The sequence below is a fragment of the Tachypleus tridentatus genome, chromosome 3, assembly GCF_004210375.1.
Source record: "Tachypleus tridentatus isolate NWPU-2018 chromosome 3, ASM421037v1, whole genome shotgun sequence".
Classification (NCBI taxonomy): Eukaryota; Metazoa; Arthropoda; class Merostomata; order Xiphosura; family Limulidae; genus Tachypleus; species Tachypleus tridentatus.
Window position 1 is genome coordinate 68,947,275 of NC_134827.1, and position 20,795 is coordinate 68,968,069.

Sequence of the window (20,795 nt, forward strand, 5' to 3'; positions counted from 1 at the left end):
TTTCTAACATCATAATCATACTGTTCTCATAACATCTTTAGTTTTTCACCTATGTTCTGCTATGTCTTTATTCATCAGTTAATCTGTCGATATTACAACTTCCTAAGCTTTAGACAGGAGACATTGGTTCTATGTACAGGCAGTAAAACCATAAAATTAAAAGAAGAGTATGGGGAGATGCTAAGTTGAAACTTTGAAGAAAATAGAAAACCTAGCATTCAGAGAGGAAAAAACATGTTTGTTTATTATATTTCATATTTTTCAGTTTCTCATTTCACTGCACATTGGTAATTTCATTTCTATTAGTATTACGGTTGAAAAAATAGTAGATGATATGTAAAGTTTTGCCAGAAAAATATTTTTGAAAAGAAGTATTTTTTTTTACTTTTTCAAATGGAAACTTTCACTCAGACTGATTCATTTTAGGCTTTAGAAATTCACAGACAGATCTTTATGAGAAATATTGATCACTTGTGTACACTATGATACAGTTATAGCTATTAATTTTTATATTTATGAATATTATTCAGCACAATTAATTTTAGGACTAAAACTTAATCTAGTTGAAACTTATGAGATATAATCAAGTGTTAATAACCAAAGGTAGCCAACCAATCAATCAGTACATTCTAATAATTATAGCTTCTTGTTTTCTGTGTATTAACTTATGAAATTAAACACTTCTTGTCAGTTTGCTATATAAAATTAGATTCATTAACTGTTCACATCATGTGATAAATAACAGAACTTCTAGTACACATTAACAGTCTTATGTCAAACTACATTAAAAAATACAAGTCTCTAAATTTAAATTGTAAAGTTTAATATGACATAAAAGTTCAGATGGACATTCCATCTTGAGATTTTATATATACATGAGAAACTAAATCAGCAGCTGGTCAGTACAAGGTCAAAACAAAATATAATGATGATAAGTACAAATCATTATAACCCAAATGGTATTTTAAGACACAGATATTTAAATGTTAGCCCTAAAAATACACACTGTAACTTTTAATTAACAGATTTCTTAACATTATTTCTACTAAATATTTGAGGGCTATCTGTGCTAGATGTCCCTAATTTAGACTAGAAGGAAGGCAGCTAGTCATCACTGCCCACCATTAACTCTTGATCTACTCTTTTACCGATAATAGTGGGATTGACTGTTACACTATAATGCCTCCACAGTTGAAAGACAAGCATGTTTGGTGTGACAGGAATTTAAATCTGCAACCCTCGGACTGTGATTCAAGTGCCCTGTCCATCTGACCATGCTGGACTAAATAATTTAAGGATATATCAGTAAATCAAAAAGGTAAGCTATGCAAATTTCAGATTCTTACTTGTAATTATGTTTAGTTCATGTTTCTATCTTAATGTAAATTTTAGTAGCTTACTGTTCCTGTTAGTAAATCCTAACATGATATGGAAAAGTTACATCTTACAACGTTTGTTATGTTACTTTTCAAAATTTAGAAGTTAAAACTGATTGGCCAAAAAATAAAAGTGAACTAAAAACTAAATTTATTAACATAGATTCTCCATAAAAGTGTGTGATTCATTTTTGTGTACAACACGGTAGGCGGTTGTAGAACGAGCACTTTGAATCACTCACAGTAGAGGTCGCAGCAAAAGAGTAAACAATTTATGAAAGCTAATTTGTACTCAAAACTGAAATTTGTATCACCACTTGCATATGATGGTACTTTGTGTAAAACTTTTTTACGAGTAAACATGATGAACTACCTTTTAGAATAGTTGAAAGACTTAGAGAAATTATTACAAAAGTCAATTTAAAAAGTTTGCTTTGTTTGAAACTTTTTTTATACTTTTAGCACCTCTCAGAAAAAGCTACCTACATGCATATTAAGTATTATAAACTCATCACTAAATGTTATCATTTTGAAATACAAGGAAAAACATACAAGTATAATACATAAAAGAATTTCATATTTTATAAAAGTAATTGAAAAAATTCAGTTTTCTCTCCCAGATTATCTAATGACTCAGTTCATAATGAAGAAATTTATTTTCAAAAAGTATAAATTTAGCTTATGAATTTTTTTCAGTAATTCTGATGCACAGTAAATTATACAGAAAGGAAACTAAATACATATTATGTTAAAATATATTGTGATTTTTTTTTCACTTGCCAAATGCATAAGATTCTTCGTTATTAGAGAATCTCTTCCGTTTTAAAATAAATTCCACAATTTGGGAACGTTGGGCTGAATTAAAGAATTCTTCTTTCTTCTCTGGAACATCAAATCTTAAACAAGACCAGTAAAATAACTTTTACACAAATATGTAAATATGAACAAATTATTTTGAAATTACAAACCTCTTTCATCTGTTAGAACAACAAGTCACATTTACAAAGTAATTAACTATTAGAGTGCCTTAAGATGTATAACACATTAAATAATAATACAGATGTAGTGACACGACAATACTTTTTTCTTACTGGAAACCTGTACTGGGCCAGTAAAGGATGTTATGATTTATGTTATTGATCTTATTCTGATGTGACATTACATGCACTATTATATAGATCTTACTTGTCAATCTAAAATGTTTAATATAGAAGCTGATGAACCACACAGGTTTAATAATAAATACAAATCCTTTGTTGAATCTAAAATCCTTTCTAACAAACTTTACAAATAAAAAAAGGATAATTTTGATTTATTTTAATGGTTACAAGATTGGTCATACTGACAAACCTCATACAGTTTGGGTAGAATAATACAAAATACAGTCTAGTTTTACTTACTAAAATGTTTTAAGTTTATTTATGATGTTTAAATTTCAATTTCAGAGGATTTAAGTGTTTTTAATCTACATGATAATCACTTTGCACCCACAGGAGTCAATTTTCTGATTCCACATATTCACAGACTCTTGCAGTGAAAAAGACTTCATTATAAATTATGTTTTTCACAACAAATGATTTAATGATTATTCACAGTTGATGAAATTTTTATAAAGATACACAAAACGTATTAGAAATTATTGTGGTGAAACTATAACGATAAATTTGGGGTCACAAATTTGGCAGATTCAACCAAGCCCATAGTGAAAAGAAATGATCGTAATGGTTTGACTCACTATCTGTTGGTTATGGGTTCAAATCCCTGTTGTCCCCAAACATGTTCATACTTTTACCCATTGGGATGTTGTAACATTAAAATTCATTACACTCTTTGTTGATAAAAAGAGTAGGTAGTAGGTGATACTAACTAGCTGTCTTCCCTTTGGTATGTCACTGGTAAATTAGGGATGGCTAATGCAGTTAGTCCTTAAGTTGCTTTGGCCAAAATACAAAACTAACCAAACATAAAAAATATTAAAACACTCAATGTACAGAGTATCACCTGACTAAAAATCACAAAGATTTATAGCAAATAAAATCCAAAAAGCCCAAACATGTGTACTTACAAGTATTCCCTAGCTCTTCTATATTCAGTTGTAAACTGTTGCCTCTTTGATGTTTTGGAGGCAAAGAGGTTTGAAATTGAATGGCAAACACCACTTATACCTCTTTTTAATTTTTTTTCATCACCCCTTGAATACTGAAACTCTGGTACCTGAAAGAAATACAAAAATAACATTTTTAAACTGGTGTATGATTTTAGAAATGCTGAACTCCTCAAAAATACATGTGAAATGTATAACAAATTTATCACAACATAATTTATAACCAGTAGAAAATCTGTTGAAAAACTGATACTATTCTTCAAAAGAGAGAGAGAGAAAGGAAGGAAAATATAATATCACAATAATTTATGTTTGAAGCAGGATATACCCAGTTTGTCATTGAGAAAATATCTCACTGTCTCTGGCTCTCTAATTAGCTAAATTTATCAATTATCTGTAAGATCATATAGGATGAATCATACTTTAATCAATTATTTGTATTCTAGACTTTCTATTGGTTATAAATTTAATAGGACTTAGCCTCAGAAAAATGTATCAGCAATTTGTAAATTTGAGCAAGTTGAAGGCGGGTGTGGCAAGAAGTTCTTCCATCTTCATTGGTTGCTCTGTAGTTCCATATGATTGAAGGATATAAGATAAATATTTAAAAGATTAATGACATTTCACATAACATTTCATAGTTTAAGGGGAAAGTTCAAAAGAGGTAATAACTGAAGAACAAATATTCAAATTCTTACACTAGGGTAATTTAAAATTGTTTTTAAATATTTTCTTATATTATTAAGAACTAAAAAGAATTTATAGATTAATAGCTGCATTATCATCTATGGTTTGTTGTCAAGTTTTTTCGTACATCATGGTAGTTAAGTAGTTTAATTATATTTTGAATGTAACTTAATAAAACGTCATGACACGTTAGTTTAACCAGCCCGTGTGCTAAGAGTTCATACATCCCAAGTGTCTTGTTTGGATCGTGAAAGGTATCAACCAATGTACTTATAGTTTTATTTAGACTGTACTCTGTCCTTAAATACAAAATGATTAGCAAGTGTACTGTAAGTGATTCCAGTGCCAGCGGTAAGCCAAAAAACTGCGAGAAAAGCCTTCTCAGTAACAACAAAACTGGAAACCATCAAGAAGTTTGACGAAAGCCAGAGACTTACTAAAAACTCCAAAGCATTTAAGTTCTCACCATCAACTACAGCAACTATCAAGAAAGAGAAAATTATCCAAAATGCTGAGTCTTCCACACCTGCACCTGTTAAGTTACTAAATTGGTATTGCCCGAAGATAATGGATAGCAAAGGCTGACTTGACAGATTAAGAAAAAAAAAGAGCATAATTTACACAGCCTATAGGTGGTAAGTGCTGACAAGGAAGCAACATCAATATGCCCACCAGTTTTAAAAGATATTATTGAACGAAGAGGATATATGACCCATCAGGTTTTCAACATTTGAGAGACTGATCTATATTGGAAGAAGATGCCAGACAGAACAGGTTTAAACAACAAAAACAATTTTTGAGGATTTGTTTACAACTTTTTCTGCCCTGCAGTAGAGAGATATTTTTCTATGGAAAATGCTTCCCATAAATCACTAGTGGTTGATGACAAATCACCCTAACAACCTAATTTACATATCAACAAACATTTCTGTGGAGTTTCTTCCTCCAAACACCACTTCTTTGATCCAACCTATAAATCAATACATCATAGCTTCTTTTAAAGCATATTACTTATGACAAATCTTCAGATAAATGATTAGAGGCAGTGGACAGCAACAGAAACACCTAGATCAGAAGTTTCTGGAAACCATTCAACATCAAGAACGTAAAGAGGTTACAACCTCCAATATGAATGCAGTTTGGAAAAAAAAACTGGCTAAAACGTGTGCACAATTTTCAACCTCTTGTTAAACAAAAATCACATCAGTTTGAATTTTAGTGGAATCGAAGAGCAACTCATCAATGACTTACTGAAATCATACTATAAACAAATGACCAATGAAGAACTGATAAAACATAACCAAAATTGGCTGCTTATGAATAGAAAGACAACTAAGAACCAGAATAACAACTGTTTTTAAAACAGAAAATGCTGCCAAATTGATTTTTACTATTTTATCAAACTGTCAAAATCCAGACCAAAATTGTGATTGAAGCCTTAATAATTGAACACAATGTCGAAAATGCCCTAATCTTGTATAAAGAACTTTATAGAGATAAAAAGTGAGCATGCTAGACAAACAGCATTGACAGCATTCTTCAATCAGTCTATACCACTGCTTCCTAGCCACGATAATGTTGACACTCCCACAAGGTCCGGCATGGCCAAGTTGTTAAGGCACTTGACTCGTAATCCAAGGGTCGCGAGTTCAAATCCCCATCATACCAAACATGCTCACTACTTCAGTGGTGGGGGCATTATAATGTGACAGCCAATCCCATTATCTGTTCATAAAAGAGTAGCCCAAGAGTTGGCAGTGGGTGATAACTAGCTGCCTTTCCTCTAGTCTTACACTACTAAACTTGGGACAGCTAGCACAGATAGCCCTCATGCAGCTTTGTTTAAAATTTAAAAAAACAACAACATTTGATTATAGTAATAATTATACCATTACACCATTTTCTTTTAATTAAAATGTAAATATATCATTCATAAATAATTTCAATATATTTTACAAACTACAGGAATTAATACTCAATGTTAGATGTTTCTATGATAATATTTTCCATCAAAGTTATCACGGTTTTTAAACAGACAAATTCTAACAAGCTATGTATTTTTACTTAACAAATACAGGAAATAACTAAAGGAATTAATTTCACAAGTTTCAGATTTATATTTCTTCCAACTTCAATATTTTACACAATAAATCTTAGTAAGAAAGACTATAATAAAACTTTGCATATTAGTTGTGTTTGTGAAAGTCATGATCAGAGTTCTAAACACTATCAAACATATCTGCCAGAATTCACTTTGGGAAAAGAAAAAAAAATCAAAGCATATTATTCTATATTAACAAATAACACTTTGGTTAAACAACATTACAAGATTTCACAGACAACACAACAATCAAACATATCTGCCAGAATTCACTTTGGGAAAAGAAAAAAAATCAAAGCATATTATTCTATATTAACAAATAACACTTTGGTTAAACAACATTACAAGATTTCACAGACAGAGCTCATATGCTCACTCTAATGTTTCACAAATGATGTTTCCCCTATCACAAGGCAAACACCATATTTTTTCAACGTTGTTAGAAATCCAATAATCTTTTTTGCCACCAATAACACGAGTAACAGTTTTACAAAATAATAAAACTTTTTAAAAATATTTCACACATCATGCAACAGATTTACTGTTATGCATTTGTTCTGATGCCTACATTTCTTTCAATTTGATGTTTGTAGTGTATATTGTTGGATGTGTATCATGCAAGTCCCAGCTGTTTTCTAACTTTGTAGAAGATTCTTGAGAGTAAGAATCAACAATATTTGTTTTACAAAAATGATTACACATCTTTAAAAATGGTTTAACATTCAAGAATATCTCGTTAAACCACATAAATCGATGCACCAAAAGGCAGAACAATTTTTTTTATCACTACAATCAGTGTAGCACAAGCCACAGAAGCTATAATCGTGATTAATGCTTATTAATCAGAAAACTATAGAATTTGATCAGGAATGTTTACAAATACTGAACATCACAACCTGTTTAACTTCAGTGAATTAAGTTATGGCATTAGTATATTTACAAGGACATTAAATATTTTTGTGTGTGTCAATCTTGTTGACAAATGACATAAATTTAATACATATCAACATTTAAATTAAAATTTCCAGTTGTTTGAAATTGTAATACATTATGTACGTAACATAATAAGTTGGAGACTGATCTGAGATAAATTACAATACATAACAATCAACAATATAATTTCTCTAAAATTAATTTTAAGGTAATAATGAATCACTGTTATATTGCAGCCACAATTAGCTTTACTTCTCTTTAATATCTTACTATATGATTAAAGCATGTTCTTTGCATGGTGTATTATTACAGTATTAACAGTAATTTTTTGTTATAGTAAATGTATTTACCATCAGTGTTACATCTTGTTCTTAGTCATAATAATAATAATGATGTCAGCTTTCCAGCTACTTCTTATAGTTTGACTTTATTCATTACTTCCTGTACTTACACATTACATCAATAAAGATATAATCAAACACACATGTGCAGCCACAGTGAAGTAATGTTCTTGTTATCAGAGTGTTTTTATTTGAAACTATGTTCTGCAATAAAGAAATAGTTCTTGCATAAACTTTAGTTATTTTTCTAATTTATTGAATCTTGAATGCACAAAGTGGAGAATTGTTTTATGGATTTTTTGTGGTACCAGTACTAGTTAGTTTGTTCTATAAATCTATTTTTATTAGCACTAGTTTTGTCATGACATTTTAATCATAAAAATTAATTTATATTGCTAGTTTATTATACGGAATTAAGCCTACCCTAAATCACCTAAGCTAATTATTATCATGAGGTTTTACTGGAATTACAGCCAAGAATATCACTAACAAACAACAATACTCAACTGACAACAACAAAGAGATAACAAGCAAAAATGTAAAACCATATATTTAATCAGCAATATCTATTACTGAGTTAATTTTCATCTGTTTTATGTGGATAGCTGCCCTGTATCAGATATTCAAATTAATTACATAATGGTCTTGACTTTGTTGTAGCCTTCTGTTAAAATATTGTATCACAACAATAGTTTTTATCACACCAACTCCACATTATACTATTGACATCCTCCTATCATCCCTTCCTTGTAAACAGTGATGATGTAACATTGAATAAGTTCCCACCAGTTGAATGTATTATGTTACACAGCAATTAGGGATGGTACAAGGAGTGACAGTGGCCTTTAGAATAATGTTGACTCTTTTTCTCATTATCATATATATATATATATATACCATATGTTTTAGCAAGAAAAAAACATGAAGCCAAGCTTATCATTTGATACATCACTTTTCACCAAATTAGAGCAGTTTATTGGAAATCAGCTCCCCTCATCAGTAACCCCAGAAAAGGGCAAAGTAGAAAACTAAACTCCTTGTAGTAGGGGACTGTAATTTATATGACTGAATTTTCCTTTATTCACCACAATACACCTTCATTTGTAAACATATTTAAAGAATATAAGTGGTATTTAGCACTAGTTGCTTCAGAATGAATGAAAGTCATTGCAGTAAAAAAAAATAATGCTTAAGTGCAAATATAATGAGTTATCTCCTTAATCACACTTTAAGAGAAAGATCTGCATGTTAATGCTCTAGTATGATGAGACAGATTTGAGTTACAGCACTGTACGTAAAATGATTAACTTTTACACATTTGGTTTATGGCAAATCAATGGTCCTTTGACAATATTAAATGTCATGAGTATACTTACAGAACAGACTCAAGAATGTTTGTCAAAGCCCTTTATGAAGAAGAATATTGATACGGAATGTTTTAATGAAACACAGTTTAAATAATTTGGCAGTGCAACACAGCTGTGAAAGGATTTACTGAATATACTGAGAAATACATCACAGTCCTCTGTGAGAAAAGATGTTTATACAGAATATTTAGAGAAGCAAAACAATTTAAAACCTTTTAAGAGCCATGAAAGAATTTGCAAGAATACATTCAAAAACAGTAACAAGCTTCAAAACCACATCCCAAACAAGTACAGAGCAAACTTAAAAATTTGGCTTAGGAAAATGTACCCTTCTACTCTAAAGATAATAAACAATGATATGAAGTTCATGAAAGTTTAAAAGTATTCAGCCATACCACAAAATCAATGTCAAATACATGCAAAAGATGCAGTAATGCTGGAATTAAAGCAATTCCATTCAATAACATACCCATTATGTCCTTTAATTCAGAACCAATAATCACCATAAACTAAGTTTTGAAAGCCAATGTCCACAGCTTCATCTGTTATTAATAAAAGCTTTCTACTTGTCAAAATAAATCATATACAAACAAACTTAGCATAGATGCTACATTAAGAGTTTTTATCTCAAATCTATCCATATCTTAAATCATGGCTTTATATTGTTTTACATAACTTAGGTGGCCAGTAGTTGTTGATTCAGCATTATAAAGGTTGTATTAAGTGTTGTAATAACAGTAAAGAAAAAAATGACAACATTTCAATTATTTGAAACACTTCTCAAATATATTAATATAATTATATTTATTTTTATACATTCTTGTTCTAAGGAAGACATTTATAGGCACTGATCTTTAAATTTTGCTTCCAAAATTTACATTAATCTCTAAAATGAAAGGACAGCAAGAAAGAACACTTTTTCTAACTTATGATTCATCAGAATTCACGTATATCAGTATTTTATGCTCTATCTGACGTGTAATATTTCAGCATTGATGTATACAAAATATCAAAGGAATAGTATAACAACACGATCATTTTCAAAATAATACAAGAATGTTATAATTATCATTTTAATCCAAACAAAAATGCACAAATTTTGCCAAACATTTTGAAAATTATTTCAAACTGTCACTGGTATAGTTGTTATACAATCAGTAGTTAAGTTTTATAGCTGACAACTGTGTGCAAAAAATTGTGGAACAAATAAAACTCGTTAATATTTCATAAAAAGTAATTGATCCTGTTATGTATATGAAAAAAATTAGCAAACTATAATAGCTGTGATATATCTTTCACAATTCATAAGTTAGTACTGTTCCATTGACCTCTTCATTACACCTACATTTAACATTAAGATATCTCAGAAGCAGCAAAGACTGGGAATATAACCACTATGTGGAATTTCATGAAGAAATTTTTCATGTCACATTAAACTGTAAATTTTTCTTAATTAGTTTGTTATAGATTCCAAATTAAAAATATGTAAAAACAGGATTTTAAATCCATCTTTTGTATGTAACATTTCTGTGCCAACACTAACATTTTTTTAACACAAGGATTTATCAACTAGGATGGATGTGATGGTAGACAAAAAAAAACTATCCAAATATGTAATATTTCTTTTCTACAAAATGCAACGTTTAAGACATAAATTATTTCAACTCCCTTGATATGTTGCTTTAAAATTATCTCTTCACAAATGTTTGTAAATGCTCAGAATTTATTTGCATTTTACTTTACTAAATCCAAAAATGAGAAAATCAAAAGCTGTTCTCTTCTTAACACCCTTAGCAGCCTTTCAGTGTAATCACAAAATCAAATTAAAGAACTACTTCCAGTGGTGGATTTACAACATGTAGTGTCACACAGCTGTTGAACATCATTTAAGAAGGAACATCATACTGAGTTTTATGGTCATGCAAAGGAAACAAACTTACTTAACACATTCCACCAGACAAAAAGGGAAATCCATGAATTTACAAAGAAATAATTGTATAACAACTAAATACAGTAATAGTATAATAACTTTAGCTCTGATTAATAATATCAGTGATGCAATGTTTCGTTTGAAGATACTTTTTTATTCACATCATAAATATACTTAACTTATGTGAATTAATTAATTTATTCAATATTTTTTAGTTCAAACTTGCATATAGTTGAAGACAATTTGAAGTAGAATATACAAAGTTGAAAAAGAATAATTACATAAATATTTGGTTATAATTAATATAGTACAAGTTTTCAACATAATTCTAAATACTGGTAAAACTTCCATCACATTTTTGTCAGTCTCATAAAAAGCTAACATATCTTTACAAATCAATGAGCAAATACTCCTTGTAAACTGTATAACAAGCTATCACTAAATCATCTTATCTCCTTCATCGGCATTTTCATCTTTATTATTTCAGCATATCGGGTTAAATTTCAGCATATGGGGCACGAATTTTCACAAAGTTTACACCAACTGAGTACTATTGAAACATAAAAAATAAGATGTAACCTTACTGAGGTTTTCTTATTATATATTTTCAATTCAAATGGTATTGTGAGTAAAAATATAAATAAATATATAATTTAAAACATATTTCACACAATTCAAAAAAGTTTGAAAATTTTAAGATAATAGTCCAAAAATATGTTTTTCAGTAATATAAATAACTTTTTTTCATATTTTAACACTCTTACCACGAGCTCAGTGAAATCAACTTGGTTTGTGGCCCCAAACTGACCTTTAGTTTTCATATTGTTACTTAATGTTTTATGTATCTTTGAAATTTCACAAGTTTTCAGTAAACATTACCAGATTTTTGTATACAAACACCAGAAAGAAATCAAAGTATTGACTGCTCCAAGTAGTTATTACATAAGATAAAAAAATAATTTCCTTCATCTGAAAATTATCAAATTTCATTTGTGTAATCTCCAAAACTTCTTGAATAAATATCAAAAGTTTTTCTCAGTAAAACTTCATATTCTATCTTCTATTTTCTCTACCCTAATTCTCTATGCATTTGTTCAGTTTGACACTCCTCATAAACACCATGATAAAAAAAGGAAACAAAATTATCATTATGTTCTTTCCATAATGACTGCAAATTGTAACAGGAAACTATAATTTTATCATAAGTAGCTTAAATATTGTAATAATATAATTTCTACTAAAATATTTTTGTTTTATTGCTCTTTGAACTATGTCTAACTAATAATCCCACCACAAAAGTTGAAAATCCCATGACAAAGTGTATCATATATTACATGATCAAATAATGTAACTCATGAACTGCTCACAAGCATACCTTGTGAAGCATTTGTAGTACCATTGTTATTTTTCTTTATCTTATCTAATTAAACCTCCTTCAATTTAATAAGTATCTACTTTTTTACATTTTATTTACTTTCATTATAATGAAAAAAAAAATAGATGTGTAAAACAAAAATTACAGTACTTCACTGGATCTTCAATTTTTTTGTTTTTGACAAAATTTAAGCCCAGTGTTTTGTATTAGTGGTATAAACAGGCTAAAAATTTTTGATTTGTTTAATTAATGCACTTACATACACAAAATAATAAAACATGGAAAACAAACAATCTCATACAACTATCACAATTTCTCTGGCTTTCCACCTATGAGATAAAATTTCAGCTAAGCTCATCAAAATATTTCACATGGAAATAACGCTTGAACTGGAGGGAAAATAAACAATTCTCTGCAGAAAAAAACGAAGTAATATAATATATAATTTGTTAGATTAAATCTTTAACTTTTTATTGCATATAAATAAATATAGTTTATGACATCAGAAAGAACTACTGGTAATTTGTGAAAGAAAGAATGTGAGAGGCAGGTGTGGTAAGTGGGTCTGATTTTCTTATTTATGGCTCTGTAAATTAATTATATTGAAAGCTTTAAAAAATATGCTTTGCTTGAGCAATAACTATGTTACAACAAATAATTTATACCACATCTACTTTTAGGAGAAGAAAATAAATAAGAGAAGAGACAAGAACTAGATGGTAAATTACACAATTTTCATACTATGGGAGTTTGAGGATTTTTTTAAAGTATTTCCTTCTAAACTGAAGAATTTAAAACTTATGTAATATTAATATTTTAATTATTAAACATCCTTTGATGTCATGTTTATTCATATATTAAATGATATTAAAGTGAGATAGTTACACTTTAAATATAACTGTGAAAATGTGACATAAGCCCTACGACCTATCCTCAGGATGAGGATTAACCAATTTACCACATGCTGTATTAAATTTATTTTTAACTAATTTTGAAACAGCCTATAAAAGGTCTCAAAAGGAGAAAAGTTAAATTCACTAATCACATCATGTAATTACTTTATTATTTAAAGTCAGCTCTGGCTCTATATTTTAATACATTAAAGAATTGATTAAATAAAATATGAATATCATGGTTCATACAGTAAAAGATGTTTCTAGTGTGGTTTCTACATCATTTTTTGTATATATGAGTATAATATTTGTTTGTTTTAGAGCAAAGCAACATTGAGCTATCTGCTGTGTCCACCATAGGGAATTCAACCCTGGATTTTAGTGTTATCACTAAACTTATCACTATCCCACCAGGGGAGCAAAAGCAAGAATGAGCAATATGTGATTTCTTTAATATACTTTTGTCAAATATTATTAAGTTAAAACCCGTTTTGTGGTAAAAATTCATTTCCACAGCAAACAGAGTATATAGAACTTAATATATTAATTTAAGCTAAACCTGTATCTTCTTAGCCCAATAAACCTTATAAAATATTATTAGGATTATAAGTAAAATTATTAATAAAAACAGGTGTACCTAACTCTTCACATAATCATTGTAAATATTTTTGTAATACAGTATACCATTAGATAGACCAGTGTATCAAGCTAGTTACATAATTTGTTGATCTATGCACAAAGCTATCTTTTATCTTAAGTAATTACTAAAAACAAATGTTATACTAATAATTATACCACTAGCTTTAAATATTTCATGTGAATAAACTCTTGAAATGAATACTTTTTTTTTCTGAGTACTGGTAGTTTGTTAAATATATAATGAACTATTTAAAGTTAACAACTAAAGAAAAGGAATATTTTTGTAATATAAATAAAAACAAGTCTGAAGAAAGACACATTAAAAACACCACAACAATGAAAGATACAGCAAAATAACAGCTTTGCAAATAAGCAAAAACTTTGAAGACTTGCATTTATTACTTTAACTACATGATATGAAAATAAATCTTGTAACCAAACACAAAATGTTACTTTAATTAAATTTTAATTTTTTATAATAAATATTATGTTTCGTACTTTATTTTCTTATGTAAAACAAACACCTGAACCATCTGTTAACAATTCATCATGAAATAACAGATATGTAATGAAAAAACAACATTTACTTGATGAACATGTTCCAGTTCAAGCTCTTCGTCCTCCAAATTGGTTTCAAAAACTCATCTGATATTCTCATGAGGACCACTGTCCTTTTCTGAAGATGGCTTGTAAACCAACACAAAGTCAGTTTGATGGTGTCCATCATCAAACATAGAAGGTTCCTAGTTAATACAATTCCAAAATTTTGTAATTCTAATTAGGTTTTTATTTCATCCAAACAAAATCATTATTGGTTTGTCTGAATGTTTTGTTTCTTGTTCATAATGAAAATAATTTAATATATACATATACACTTAATCTTTATTCATCTATCAAAAATGAATCTGTATTTATAAAAAATTATTAATAGGCTTCTAAAGAGTACATAAACATATTTACTGAAATACCCTAGTGACAGTTTGTAATTTCTGTACATGTAAAGCTCACGAGTTGCAAAAAAATTTAAGGGTTTTATTTCTAAATGATAACTTTTGTAATAAAAAATAAGGGGCCCTTAAAACAGGACCATTTTAAACATACTTCTAAAAAAGATCTTTAGATATAAAACCAGACAATGTTTATAGACATAGTGTGTCTTTAGCACAGGAATCTTTTGCACCACAGAACTCACCAAATACAATTCTTCCCCTCGAGAAAAAGATTTTGAAAGAAAATCTTCTTTAAATGTTACAGAATAGTTTATGATTTTGAAAAAAAAAAGCATTTAATTTCAGTTATTGATACAAAAAAAATTACATTATGTACATTAAACCTGTAATATCAATTCCCTTGATAAAAAACAAGACATGTTATATACACAAACGGGCACAGTAAATATTTATATTATTAATAAATATACAAAATTTAATCATATCAAAATTACACTAGTGTTCTATATATATGTATATAAAATGCTGGAAAGAATCAAGCCAACTTAAGGTGTATATAAGACACATTTATTCCACCATTCAATACCTCAATTATTGAACTACTTAAATCACATGACAGTTGTACATTAAAAACTGTTTATAAGATTTGATTTTTTTACATACACCATTAGAACTTTAAAATACAAGAAATTTGAATATTTGTTGATGTTTTTAAGTAAAAAAAAAGTTAACAATGTAACTATTTTGTAATGATAAAACAGGAGAAGTGCTAATAAACATGCATTATGTAATAAATAATAAACAGATTCATAAACTCTTTTTAACTATTGAACAATGTAATGATACCTCTGTGGATTCCTCAATCTGAATCTCAATTTCACTTGATGTTGATCTGATATATTTAGCACTTTCATAAGTGCTCGACTCAGACTCTGAATCTAACAGAAATAATAATAATAAAAACAATTAAAGAATACACAGAAATGGTAATTTTTTAATGTTGTTCACTGTTGAAATTAAAAAGTAATTTGTAAGGAAAATCTGGTTTTCTTATGTCCAAATGTTTTTTTACTTTTCAAATATTAACCTTTAAAATAAACAAACAAACACTACCTACACTAACCAGTCTTTTATATCTGCCAGGTTACGTTTTCAATGAGATAATGACAAACTGTAATTAGTGACCAATCAATCATAAAAAATGGCTCTAAATTAACTGTTTGTTGAATATAATCTCGTTAGCTGTAAATCTTTTTTTAGATATTTAAAAAAAATTCAGACTCAAAACAATTATAAATGCCATTTAACTACAGTGTCTCTACAAATATTTGATTTACCATTCGTCACTTGAGTTATACCAGTTTCAGAGAATTTTGCCACGAATGATTTAGCCTTGACAAGGGCAAATTGAGGGGTGAAATTCCCTAAAACTGGTATAATGTTTCAACAAGTGGTAGGTAAATGAAACGAGAGATCTTACTTCACATTTATTATTTTAAATCCCTTTGGTAAATAATTCACAAGAATAAATTAAAAACATTAAGCATATTTTATGTACATATAAAACATTTTGTAGAATGGGCAAAAGCACATTTTTCTTTAGAAACAGTTGAAATGATAATATTAAATCAAAATTATTAAACACATATATAAAATGGCAAGAAAAACTTGTACCATTACAACACAGAAAACATGTTTCTTTTTCACTATTTATCTTGAAATATTTAATATTCTTATTCTGTACTTACCTGCTAAACTTCTTTGGCCTGTTTCCACATCAGGCTTTTCCCCACTCATTTTCTTAACGTTGAACAGCTAATCTGGATAACCAAATGTGACATTTACAGAAACTTTAAACCATGCCTTCAAACTGGTCTGCTCAGGTCTGAACGGTCAATTCATTAGCAATGAATACATCCAAACAGTAAGACAAACTGCAGTTTACAAAGTAATTTATGAAATTACTTAAGAAATTTTAGACCATATGCATTTTTCATTAAAATATTTTTTATCATTAAAGTGGCATTAAATGTACAAACTTTAAATGAATAGTTTTATTTAAATAGTTGTCGTTCTGACATTGAGTTTTACTGTGAACTGTTATTAACTGTTTTCTCTTGAAAAAAGAAGAATTACATATGATTGAGGTGTTTAAGATTGTTACAAAATTGATGATGCAGATGTGTTATCTCTTTTTTTTTCTTGTTTTCTCAGTAACAGTGAGAATAAAGTAAGGGTTGGGGTCAGATTTAAACAGGGTAAGAGGAATCAGCTCAGACAACTTCAATTTAAGGAGGTTTAAGAGAAAGCCTGAGCACCATGACCATGCAAGCAGCATATGTCACAAGTAAATTATTAGAAAACAGTGAAGCCGTTGCTAGAACTTCAGCTAGTAAGTAGCATTTATACTCGTATGTTTCATGTAGTAAATCAAGTTTGTGAACAGTACAGAATACTCACTCATTGTTTGTCTAATCACCATACCATAAAGTATACCATTTCTTATGTGGCCTCATATCTTCTAGTAATCAATTTATTTAAGCAGTATGAGGAATTATTTAATCATGTACATAATCCAACAATTAACTATTAATAAAATATATTTGTATATTTTGGTAGTTTTTAACCATAATCAGTTTGTTGACATATCACCATTGTCTAATAACTCATTCGTAACTTATTTATTGCTTGTGTAGCATTATAAGAACAAAGATAACTTCTGAGTTCTGTAGACTGATTAGGCAAAACTCAAAGAGTCTTGAACATTGCCAGTCTCATGGAATAAGACAAAGAGGTTGGAAGTGTTCAGTAAGTTAGTGATTAAATGATTTAGGAGAGTGCTCTTTCTGTGATTACATTGTGTGACATATGTTTAATTAAGTCTGATCAGAATGAGCTGTGTACTTAGAGAGAAACTAAAAATATATTTGGAAACAAATATGGATAAATAAATATGCTTATCTTATGTTTTAATTTATAGCAATTAGAATGCATTTTTTCATAAGTTGGGTAATGTCACTGTTAATGATAGTGTTAACCAGAATTCTACTAATATTTCATGAAGTTCAGCCAGTTTAGGATATTTAGGTTAGTCCTAAATATATGTGAAGCTGACAAAGCAAAACAGAATTTTGCAATAAAAATATAATAATAAAGAATGACTCAAAATAAAATGTAATAACATTCAATATACTAAGCATTGTAATTAATATTGTTATTAAAAGTTAATATAGTATATACCTTACTTAGGGAACACAAACTACTGTCATAAACTTGTTTGGAAAAGTAACCTTAGTATAAACATGACTGGTTTTTCTCTCTTTTTCCTTAGCACTTCTTTTGATGAAAGAAAACTCGGTAAGCTATCCCTATTTTCTAGCTTCTGACACAAGTAACGTCTATGACAATATATGAGAAACCTATAACTGTTTCAGTCAAGGGCAGTAATTTTCCAATAATACAATCAAAAAACTAATGTTTATTAAGATGAAGAATGATAAATAAGCAAAATTTAAATAATGCATGCAAGTATGACAATATTGAGTGTAATACAGAGAAAACATGTTAAATATAATGTGATATATAATGTTTGTTTCAACTAACCCTGTAACAAACACACAAAGGAAGTAATAAATTACATTAAATCTTGAGTAAAATCCAAAAAGGGGACAAGATAAGCTTCTAGCAAATAGAAAATTCAATGAAAATAATAGTAGCCAAAAAGGAAAGCAATAGCAGTTGTTAATGTAACTAAGAAAGTAATATTTTAAAGACTATTGTAAATATGATTGTCATACTATATATGGAACTTATATGGCTAATATTGACTAAATATAATAATAGTAATAACTAAAGGTAACAATATGTCAACATATTACAATTTGTTCCCTAATATTTACTGTAAACAGTATACCAAGGAAATAAATCTAGACTTGAATGTTTTTAAAAGATTGATATAATCAGTAAAACTTCTAAAACTCATAATCTTAGATAGAATATTATTGAATTTTATGCTTAAAATGTGCAATATTTGAATAGTCTAAAGATATCTTACATTTGTAAAGACTATAGTGAACCTATGAAATGCATACTAAAAACCACCATAGATCCAGGTTTAAGCATTATCTTGTGGAACATATTTGTCAACCATGTGAGTTTGTTTCTTCACAAAGAAAAAAATAACACACAAATTAGTATGGGATTATAGCCACTCCAAAATTCACTTTAGTTACCCTATATTTTCTCCAGCCACCCTCCACCTGGCTAAACCTGAAGTTGAGGTCACCTGTATTATCATCTATATTGGGTGTTTTGTATAACTTGCAAACTAATAAAGTAAAAAATGTTTATTTCCAGGTCATACTGTCACTGTCATTATTATCATCTGTGTTGGGTTTTTGGTGTTCATGATTGTACTGGGAGTAATTAGAATTCGAGCATCCCATCGTCAATTGCAAGGCAACTGCTGAGATGACCATGAAATGGCATGGGATGGTAACTTTTTGACCATTACAGTAAACCCAATGGAAGTGAGTTTATCAGAAAGCCATGTTGTCACAATATTATTAATGGAAAGTTCTAAACGTTTCAGTATATATATTTTATTAATCAATCAGTAAAATGTAGTTTTGCCAAATGACATATCAGTTAATAGATAGTTTACACACACAGTGTATCTATATGCATGGTATATACAGTAAGGAAAAAAATGTATATATATGTATATAATATGAATGATCAGGCAAACTTAGAATAAGTCAGAATAGTTATTTTTTAACATTTCGATTACACCCTTGTATGTTCTCAAAATAAAAGAAAAAACTTTATATGTTGTTCAAACTGTACAAAAGATATGTGGAAAAAAGAACTGTTTTGTACATAGTCATGGAGCAGAGCCTCAGTATACACAAATTATTATATGATATAAATTTTAATAATAAATAAAAGACAGCAATGTGTTTAATATAAGAAGTTATACATATACTTTATGCATATGTACACTGACATCAAAAAACACACTATGATGCCTACCCAGTGTGTTGTACAAATACACTCTGTAAACATAAAGAAACAGGCTCATAAGATAGATAGATTAATTGTGGTGAAGTGTATACAACACATCAATTTACTGTAAAATAGTTGGTTTGATCTTTTGCATAAGACCAACGTCTAAAAATACATTGAAGTCAGCCAAAACTGTTGTAGTAGTATGTTAAACATGAATGTGTTAGGTATTTTGGAAAAAAATGTAGAGGATCATGTATGTTACAGTGGCTTTATTGTACTTGCTTTGGCCATGTGAACAGATACCATCTGTGAGGTATGTGCAGTCTACTCTCCATGAAGGGCCTGGTGCATGTCATTCTCAAGAATGTTCAACCATTTTTTTACTTACAATATTCTTTCAACTCCAGAATACTGAGAATTTGATGATAAATATATAACTCTTGTATTATCTTTTATCAAAATGATTCTTGAACATGGGTTTAGAGGAATGAAGATAATCAGCATGGAGTTGTAGAGAATGTTACAGTGAAGATCCAGGGACAGGAAGACGAACAAATTGATCATGATTGTGTTGTGCTAATGTAGAGGGAGTTATGGACGATATTATAGTGTGGGTCAAGCTCTGTTATTTGGGCATAATACTTTGTGTTATTAAGAGTTGTACATTACCATGACCTTAAATATCGATACCTTAAATGGGTATGTTCTGTAAGGTATGGCAGTTTTCTAACCAAAGTCAATATGTTATGCTAACAGAAAAATGATCTCTGATAAGAAGCACATTATATTCATGTGTAATCACACATACAGTAAAATATTAGTGTTGTCAATCAGCTGAGATAAAATCCACTTCATAATATAATTTAATATTTTTAGAATTGTCTGAAAAGGTTAGTATTAAAAAAAACTACGAGCTTAGCATTCCATCTGTTTTAAGTACCTAAGTTTTCAAAACAACAATAAATGGAAACTAAATATGCCTGTCAGCTGATAATTAAGAGAATGCTTCACGGAATGTAAACTGTTATAGTTTACATTAGTTTAGTTTATCCAGTTAAGATAAAATGAGGTTGAAGTGATATATTATTTGGA

The 20,795-nt window shown here is 28.9% G+C and overlaps 3 long non-coding RNA genes across 5 annotated transcripts; 2 read left to right on the plus strand and 1 right to left on the minus strand.

Moving 5' to 3' along the window:
* The first annotated feature begins 812 nt into the window (after nt 1-812).
* On the plus strand, nt 813-14,300 carry LOC143247074 (uncharacterized). Its single transcript, XR_013026355.1, has 3 exons — nt 813-1,318; nt 12,895-12,933; nt 13,429-14,300. It is a non-coding gene; the product is annotated as an uncharacterized LOC143247074 (long non-coding RNA).
* On the minus strand, nt 2,156-16,608 carry LOC143247073 (uncharacterized). Of its 2 annotated transcripts, XR_013026353.1 has the most exons (5): nt 16,445-16,608; nt 15,543-15,634; nt 14,334-14,489; nt 3,442-3,590; nt 2,156-2,272 (listed from the first exon to the last, which is right to left on the minus strand). It is a non-coding gene; the product is annotated as an uncharacterized LOC143247073 (long non-coding RNA). The 2 variants fall into 2 exon arrangements; XR_013026354.1 differs by lacking the exons at nt 2,156-2,272; nt 3,442-3,590 and adding an exon at nt 11,103-11,389.
* Nucleotides 16,609-16,910: 302 nt separating this feature from the next.
* Nucleotides 16,911-20,547, plus strand: LOC143247075 (uncharacterized). 2 transcript variants are annotated; one of them, XR_013026357.1, is made up of 4 exons: nt 16,911-17,088; nt 18,028-18,053; nt 19,053-19,225; nt 20,003-20,547. It is a non-coding gene; the product is annotated as an uncharacterized LOC143247075 (long non-coding RNA). The 2 variants fall into 2 exon arrangements; XR_013026356.1 differs by lacking the exon at nt 20,003-20,547 and having other exon boundaries at nt 19,053-19,585.
* The last annotated feature ends 248 nt before the right edge of the window (nt 20,548-20,795 follow it).